Raw genomic sequence first — 9786 nt, forward strand, 5'->3', positions numbered from 1 at the left:
GGGCAGCCGCTGTCGGGATTTGAACCGGCGACTAAACAGCCGCCGGCATTTCAATCCAATTCCGTTTTTCCTTCCTGACAGTGTAATACAGTATTGTTATGTGTATAACACATTTTCCTTCCATACCGCACAATGTAGTATACTATTGTGCCAGTTCATTATGATAAATGCATACAATGTATGTAAAATAATACAAGCAGATTACACCAGTCATTATTGTCAACATGTTTAGTGTATTGATACGTCTGTAGCAAAGAAATGGATAATTTAATGTTCCACTTCTAGATGCGCTTATCAACTACTTTACGTGGTAATTAGAGCAATGGGCATGACACATTTCTCTACAAATCCAATAGTGTACTACAGTATTATAGTAAGCATATAATGCATTCTCCCCACATCCCTAACAGTGTAGTACAGTATTATAGTAAGCATATAATGCATTTTCCCCACATCCCTAACAGTGTAGTACAGTATTATAGTAAGCATATAAAGCATTTTCCCCACATCCCTAACAGTGTAGTACAGTATATTATGTTATGTATATGACGCATGTTCCCCACATCCCTAACAGTGTAGTACAGTATATTATTTTATACAAATTATGCATTTTCCCCACATCCCTAACAGTGTAGTACAGTATATTATGTTATGTATAAGACGCATGTTCCCCACATCCCTAACAGTGTAGTACAGTATATTATGTTATACAAATGACGCATTTTCCCCACATCCCTAACAGTGTAGTACAGTATATTATATAATGCATATGACGCATTTTCCCCACATCCTTAACAGTGTAGTACAGTATATTATGTTATACAAATGACGCATGTTCCCCACATCCCTAACAGTGTAGTACAGTATATTATTTTATACAAATTATGCATTTTCCCCACATCCCTAACAGTGTAGTACAGTATATTATGTTATGTATAAGACGCATGTTCCCCACATCCCTAACAGTGTAGTACAGTATATTATTTTATACAAATGATGCATTTTCCCCACATCCCTAACAGTGTAGTACAGTATATTATGTTATACAAATGACGCATTTTCCCCACATCCCTAACAGTGTAGTACAGTATATTATATAATGCATATGACGCATTTTCCCCACATCCTTAACAGTGTAGTACAGTATATTATGTTATACAAATGACGCATTTTCCCCACATACCTAACAGTGTAGTACAGTATATTATATTATGCATATGACGCATTTTCCCCACATCCCTAACAGTGTAGTACAGTATATTATGTTATGCATATGAAGCATTTTCCCCACATACCTATCAGTGTAGTACAGTATATTATGTTATGCATATAACACATTTTCCCCACATCCCTAACAGTGTAGTACAGTATATTATGTTATGCATATGAAGAATTTTCCCCACATACCTAACAGTGTAGTACAAAATTATATTATGCATATAATGCATTTTCCTGACATACCTATCAGTGTAGACAGTACAGTATTATGTTATGCATATAATGCATATTCCCCACATCCCTAACAGTGTAGTACAGTATTATGTTATGCATATAATGCATTTTCCCCACATACCTAACAGTGTAGTACAGTATATTATGTTATGCATATAATGCATTTTCCACACATACCTATCAGTGTAGTACGGTATTATTTTTGACATATAATGCATTTTCCCGACATACCTATCAGTGTAGACAGTACAGTATTATGTTATGCATATAATGCATTTTCCCCACATACCTAACAGTGTAGTACAGTATTATGTTATGCATATAATGCATTTTCCCCACATACCTAACAGTGTAGTACAGTATTATGTTATGCATATAATGCATTTTCCCCACATACCTAACAGTGTAGTACAGTATTATGTTATGCATATAATGCATTTTCCCCACATACCTAACAGTGTAGTACAGTATTATGTTATGCATATAATGCATTTTCCCCACATACCTAACAGTGTAGTACAGTATTATGTTATGCATATAATGCATTTTCCCCACATACCTAACAGTGTAGTACAGTATATTATGTTTGGCATATAATGCATTTTCCCCACATACCTAACAGTGTAGTACAGTATTATGTTTGGCATATAATGCATTTTCCCCACATACCTAACAGTGTAGTACAGTATTATGTTATGCATATAATGCATTTTCCCCACATACCTAACAGTGTAGTACAGTATTATGTTTGGCATATAATGCATTTTCCACACATACCTATCAGTGTAGTACAGTATTATGTTATGCATGTAATGCTTTTTGCCCACATATTTAACAGTGTAGTACAGTGTAATGTTATACATATAATGCATTTTCCCCATGTACCATTTTCCACACATACCTATCAGTGTATTACAGTATTATGTTATGCATATAATGCATTTTCCCCACATACCTATCATTGTAGTACAGTATTATGTTATGTATGTACAGGTTGAGTCTCCCATATCCAAAATGCTTGGGACCAGGGGTGTTTTGGATATCAGAATTTTCCGTATTTTGGAGTAATTGCATATTATAATGAAATATCTTGGGAATAGGACCCAAATATACACACAGAACACATTTATGTGTTATATACACCTTATACACACAGCCTGCAGGTCATTTTATACAATATATTCAATAATTTTGTGGTTCAAACAAAGTTTGTGTACAGAAATGAAATTCATTTATGTTTCAGATACACCTTATACATACAGGCTGAAGGTAATTTTATACAATATTTTTAATAATTTGTGGCTTAGACAAAGTTTGTGTACATTGAACCATCAAAAATCAAAGGTTTAATTATTTCAGTCATGCCAAAAAAATTCCGTATTTCATAATATTTGGATATGGGAGACTCAACCTGTAATGCTTTTTCCCCACATATTTAACAGTGTAGTTCAATATAATGTTATACAGGTTGAGTCTCCCATATCCAAAATGCTTGGGACCAAGGGTATTTTGGATATCGGATAATTCCATATTTTGGAATAATTGCATACCATATTGAAATGTCTTAGGAATAGGGCCCAAATCTAAGCATAGAATGCATTTATGAATCATATACACCTTATACACACAGCCTGAAGGTAATTTTATACAATATTTTCAATAATTTTGTGGCTCAAACAAAGTTTGTGTGCATACATGAAATTCATTTATGTTTCATATACACCTTATATACACAGCCTATAGGTCATCTTATACTTTATTTTTAATAATTGTGTGCCTTAATAAAGTTTGTGTGCATTGAACCATCAAAAATCAAAAGTTTCACTATCTCAGTCATGCTAAAAATATTCCGTATTTCGGAATATTCCGTATTTTGGAATATTTGGATATGGGAGACTGAACCTGTACATATAATGCATTTTCCCCACATACCTAACAGTGTAGTACAGTATTGTTATACATATAATGCATCGTCCCCACATATTTAACAGTGTAGTACAGTATTATGTTATACATATAATGCATCGTCCCCACATATTTAACAGTGTAGTACAGTATTATGTTATACATATAATGCATCGTCCCCACATATTTAACAGTTTAGTACAGTATTATGTTATGCATATAACATATTTTCCCCATATCCCTAACAGCGTAGTACATTATTATGTCATGCATATAACACATTTTCCTAACAGTGTAGTACAATATTATGCCCATAACTTACTTTTCCCTACCTGAGAGTGCAGTACTCTGGGAGTGAGGCATTTTCCCTTCATATATGACAAAGGAATACTCTTTAATGCATCTGACGCATGTTTCCTACTGATATGACAGTTTAGTCCAATAATATATTATGTAACATTATTATGCTATCTCATTCTGAAAAATTAATGTAATATATGTAAAATAGTGCAATTGGATTATGTAGAAGACTAGAAAATGTCTTAACAAGAAAGAAAATAGTAAATTAATATAATAATAATAATAATAATAATAATAATAATAATAATAAAACAACGGTAACGAAAAACTACTCTAGAGCGACCAGCACATCTAGGGATGTGGATAATATAGAATCTCTTGACTCATGCATGTTAATTCATGGGATAGATCCTCTATGGACTCGCTTTTCTTCTGCTTCTCTTCTGTCTATTTTCACCACATGTTCAACACCTGTGTATGAAATGAAGCAATTTAGTGTAACAATACACGTCTTATATTTATTTTGAATTACATAACATGGCATAAATTCTTCCAGCGATTTATTATAAAAAAAATATGTGTATTAGAATATATGCATTTGCATTTGTGTCCATATATTAATTTGTTCTCTTTATCATATGCATTTATGTTCTGTCTTCCGGCACCACTATTTATTTAGCTTATTCATAAAAGCACAAACTAAACCTGTACAATTGCAAAACACAACAAGCCGGTCACCAAGGGCCTATAGAAAGGGGCGCAGCTAAGGGGGGCTGGAGGAGTACATGCCACTGGTGAGTGTGTGTGTGTGGCGGATGGAGGGGCTCTATGGGGTTGTGACAGCGTTATAGGGAAGTGCCTGAGGGATCAATGATAAAAAAATAAATAATAATAATTCCAGTGAATTCTAATTATTTTGATTACATAATGTTAATTTTGGTTTCTGAGGAGGTAACTGCACCACACTAATAAGGCAATATGAAACGTGATGGAATTTTAAAGTAGTTAATTTGACTGTATGTGGGTTTAATGATCATTGCGATCTGGCTATCTAGCTGCATTTTTTTTTATAAAATGCTTTTAAATTTTATATATATATATATATATATACAGTATATATATATATATATATATATATATATATAGTATACACAGTATATATGACTTGGTGATTTAAACAATACTGGAGTCCTGGTGCTTTTCTTGTAGCCACAGTTCCTATCACAAACGTTGTTCTACAAGCGGCACTCAGTAAATAAAACTTGGGCTCAGCAAATCACTTTTTACGGCGTCTGAGTTTTATTTACTGAGCATCAGTGACTTGGAATAATGTGTGTGTCATACTTGCCTACTTTTGAAAAAGCATTTCAGGGAGATTGTGAGAGCAACACCTATGAGCACGGCGGTAAAGTCGGAGTGTACTACTACATCTGAGAGGCGTGTCATAAAATTGACTAAAGCTAGTTGATTGGTTGGAATGAAAATCTGGTAAGGGATGAAAGCAAATGACAATCAGCAATTTGCTCACAAACGCCGGAAAATGGCCAAAAACTGTTGTTTGAACAAATTGTTTAGATCAAACATTTAACAAACTTGTCTGAACGACCATTTTCATCTGTTTTCTGGCATTTAGGAGCAAATTTCTGATCATCAGTTACTCCCATACGTTACCAGATTTTCATTCCAACCAGACAACTAGTTGGCAGGTTGGACAGATAATCTTTAGATGTGTGGCCAGCTTTACATCCAAATGTAAATGAGCTCCAAAGCAGTTATCTACTGGTTGATGAAAACACATTAATACTTTTCAGAAAATACATTTAGCCATAGGGATCATTGGGGTAGATGTATTATAGCGGCACTTAACGTGCCGCTATAACGCTTCCCGCTTCGCCTCTTTACCGAGGCGAAGCAGGAAGCACTACCGATGAGATGTATGAACATCTCATCAGCCGGAGAGGGGGAGCGTTAACTCCCCCCTCCGGCGCTACCCGCTAGTGACCACAGCGCATCAGCCTAGTGCTGATGCCCTGTGTCTCTGTCCCGGCCGGCTCCACTGAGCATGCGCAGGATCTCGCAAGTATCGCGAGATCCCCGCGCGCAGCCTGGAGCCGGCAGCAGGGACAGCGCTGTCCCTGCTGTGGGAATAGGCTAGCGCCAGGCTGTAGCTGTCGATAGAGACAGCTACAGCGGGCCGAATGGTCAGGCGATCTGACCGTTCATACATGGCCCAGGCTATCGGCCCTGCTATCTTGTAGATAGTAGCGCCGATAATGACAGGGGCACATAGCACCCCTGTCATTTACCGCCCAGACCCCCGATCATATATCGGGGAGAAGCGGTATCAGCGCACATAACGTGCGCTGATACCGCTTCTGGGCTTCGTACATCTCCCCCATTGTGCCTTATAACCAATGCAGGGAAATTATACTAATGATCCCATTTGAATGTATTTATCTCTGTGTTGTTGTTTTTTTAATATATATAACAGCTTCATAATGGGGGTAAGGTGCAATCAGGGAGATTGCTAGACTCTTCAGGGAGACAGGGAGATTGCTACTATTTCATACTATTGATAAGTATGGTGTGTGTGTAATATTAATTAAATATTTATTTTGAATTACATAACATAGAGTAAAAAACGATAAAAATATAATGAAAAATCGTAATATTAATCTTCTCAAGATCAATATTATTTTGATACATGCGCATTTGGGGGGACAGGAGAAAAACTGTACGTATGAGCAGTATGGAAAAATAAAATGGTGACGCATGTGCATTTCAGCCAGAGACGCCGGGGTCCTGGTAAGTATATTGCTGCTGCAGCATCGGGATTTTTTGAATTGATTCTAGTAACACATCGTGGGGGTAATTCAACTAGCCTCAATAAGTTTTCGGAGGCAAAAAACTCGACTTTTTCAAAATATTTTAGCTTCGGCAATTCATTTAGAGCCCGTTTTATGCACCCGGAAAATAAATTTTTGGGCAAAAACACATAGAATCTGTGAATAATTCATGGACCTATGTGTTTTAGCTGCTGGCTACCTGAAAACAGGCTAATTTTTCGGAGACTGCTGAGGTCCCAAAAAATAAAATCCATGATAACTACTAATGGTGCCCGCGCTTCGGGGCTATTTGGATAGAGCCGGGGGGTTAATTTGCCCAAGTTACATTACCACGGCTAATTTTAACAATCCCCCCCACACACACCACCAATGTCTCCAGTAACGATTAAAAAAAAATTCTCTTGATACTTTGGGTATGAAAAGTGATATTTTCGAAAGATTAATGATTGATGTCCATAGGTAATATGGCGTGCAGACAAGGTGGAAATCAGTGATGAAATAATAGAAAATTTAAAATTTTGGCTCTTTTTGTTATCTTTTTTTAAATAATAATTTTTATTGACTGAGAGAGCATACATTACCGCATAATGGCAGCACAGACGGTGTAATGGTTAGCATAACTGCCTCATAGCACTGAGGTCGTGGGTTCATTTCCCACTACTGCCCTAACTGTTCTTGCGTGGGTTTCCTCCGTGTGCTCCGGTTTCCTCCCACACTCCAAAAATATACTGGTAGGTTAATTGGCTCCCAACAAAATTAATCCTAGTGTGTATGTATGTGTGTGTGCATGTGATAGGGAATATAGATTGTAAGCTCTACTGGGGCAGGGACAGATGTGGATGGACAAATACTCTCTGTAAGCACTGCGGAATATGTGTGTGCTATATAAATAACTGGTAATAAATAAATAATAATTTATAATGAAATAATATTATACAGTATGTGTCACAATAGGATTAATATATACGAGACATAAATATATGTAGATATAATCATATCAATATCAGTACAAAACTCCTTAAATAGTATCCAGGAGTAAAAAGCTATAAAAATATAATGAAAAATAATCTCACCAAGATAATAAAGTTATATATCAAATAGAATGGCAATAAATTACCAATGAGACATCATGTTAACTTAGAAGGATAGTGAGGGGTGTGTCCAGGGCTGAGTAAACTAAAAAGGTGCACCTCCATCCAGGAGAGTCATAGGGGTAAATTTACTAAAGTGACAGTTTTTAGAAATGGCGATGTTGCCCATAGCAACCAATCAGATTATACTTAAAATGGAACTAGTACCTTCTAGAAAATAATAGCTAGAATCTGATTGGTTGTGATGAGCAACATCTCCATTTCTAAAAACTCTCACTTTAGTAAATATACCCCATATTGTTTTTTGTTATCTTTTTAAGGGGCCTATTCGTCAAAATGGCCCGTTAACCATACGGAAATGCTAGTTTCCACATATTTTAGTTACCGGACCACTCATCATCAGGGGTCCCAAATGGACCACCTGATATTCAGCAAACTCCGGAAACTGAAAGTTTTCGGAGTTCGCCTGCAAGAACAAGCTCCATCTTCCTATGGGAAGGAATTCCGGGGATGAGAAGAAGGATCCCTCCGCCGCCTTTTCACTACCTCCCCGGTGGCTCTGCACATGCGTGACATCGGGTCACGCACGCGTAGCCGTGGCGACGGGGAGGAGGTAAGTAACGCAGCTACTTCTGTAACTGCGATACTAACCGAGGGGACAGCTGCTTTTTGGAGCAGCTGTCCTCGTACCGGAGAAATTATGAATTGCTCCGGTGTAAAGTTTCCCCCACTGCGAGTTGGATACTTAAGTATCCTTCTCAGCGAGATCATTACATAATCATCGGGGGCCATACGGCCTCCGATGATGAATAAGCCCCTAAGAAAGCTAAGTGGCACCTTTCTGCATGCTGCTTTATTACCTTGGTAAGCACCAGGCCAATATTGTTGGTACAGTACCATCCTGTGCATTCATTTTATTTTATAATCCCTTAACAAAGGTGCAGCAAGCACATACATGGGTGATGTCAGGTTCTATACCACTATGGCACGGGCTGGTACAGATGAGTAATCTTTTATGTTATGTGATGTAAAATCAAGAGCATTTTTACTGCATTTTATGGTGTGCAGCTTTCAGGCTGGATATCTATGTGTGGTGACGATTAAATTTGTTTAAATGTTTAAATCATGCACCCTGCTGCTTGGAAATGTTAGGGTGTGCGTTCCTCGTTTCTATATGGCACTCACAGGACTATTAAAATAAATACATCACACCCTGATTTTACTCTGGAATCAGGGTGTCATCTGGTCCCCTATGGAAGACTCTGGATGTATTTGAGATAAACTTCAGTTATGTTCTTTGATTTCCTGATGCAGGAGTAAAATGGAATAAGCTGGACTCTTTTGTATTGACTTGCAAATTGTAGTGCCACTACTGCAATATATATTGATTGTAATTTTGGTGGGTACCTAGGCCAGTTTAAGTATGTGGCTGGAGGAATGCCAATCCCTCATTTGCTGATGTGAGATACTTACAGAAACAGCTTTAAATGACAGCAGAATAGCAGCCTGATGGTTAAACTGCTGATGTTAGATACTTATAGGAATGGATTTGAATGACAGCAGAATACATACCATTTACAGAATGTGATAAGGGAGGAAGTATCCCATGTAATGCTGGGAAGGAGCTCTGCCGTATCGTGGCTTACAGACAGAACAATGTAAGAGATACATTGATTGAATTTGTTTCAAATCATTTTATTTTCTGTAACTACTCAAGTCATAATTCTGCATGCAAACTTGATAACTAACATTGGGCCCGATTCATGTTTGCACGCAATGCTGATGTTCACGCAACTGAACGATTATCGGACGACTGCGCGTGCACTGCGATCGTACACTGCGCACGTGTCAAGTTACCTTGTTGCTCGCACTGAGAATGTAATCGCAAAGTGATTGATAGAACAAGACTGTTTGGAGGTGTCAACTGGGAGTGGTTGGAAAAACGCAGGCGTGTCATGGCCGTTTCCGGGGTGTATATCTGCCGTCAGCTACGATCGTATACGTAGTTAAACATGGCACCTATGTCGCTACTGCCGCTGCTGTGTATCCATAGGGCTACCCAGGGGTGTCTTAAGAGAGGAGGGGGCCCGTGTGCACTCCCCATGCGGGGCCCCCTACTCTCTCCCCGGTGGCCAGCAGCCAACTGACGCAGCTGGCCAGCCACCGGAGCATTAGTAGACTCCGGGCACTAG

This window comes from Taudactylus pleione, unplaced genomic scaffold (assembly GCF_031769625.1).
Source record: "Taudactylus pleione unplaced genomic scaffold, aTauple2 ptg000665l, whole genome shotgun sequence".
Lineage (NCBI taxonomy): Eukaryota > Metazoa > Chordata > Amphibia > Anura > Myobatrachidae > Taudactylus > Taudactylus pleione.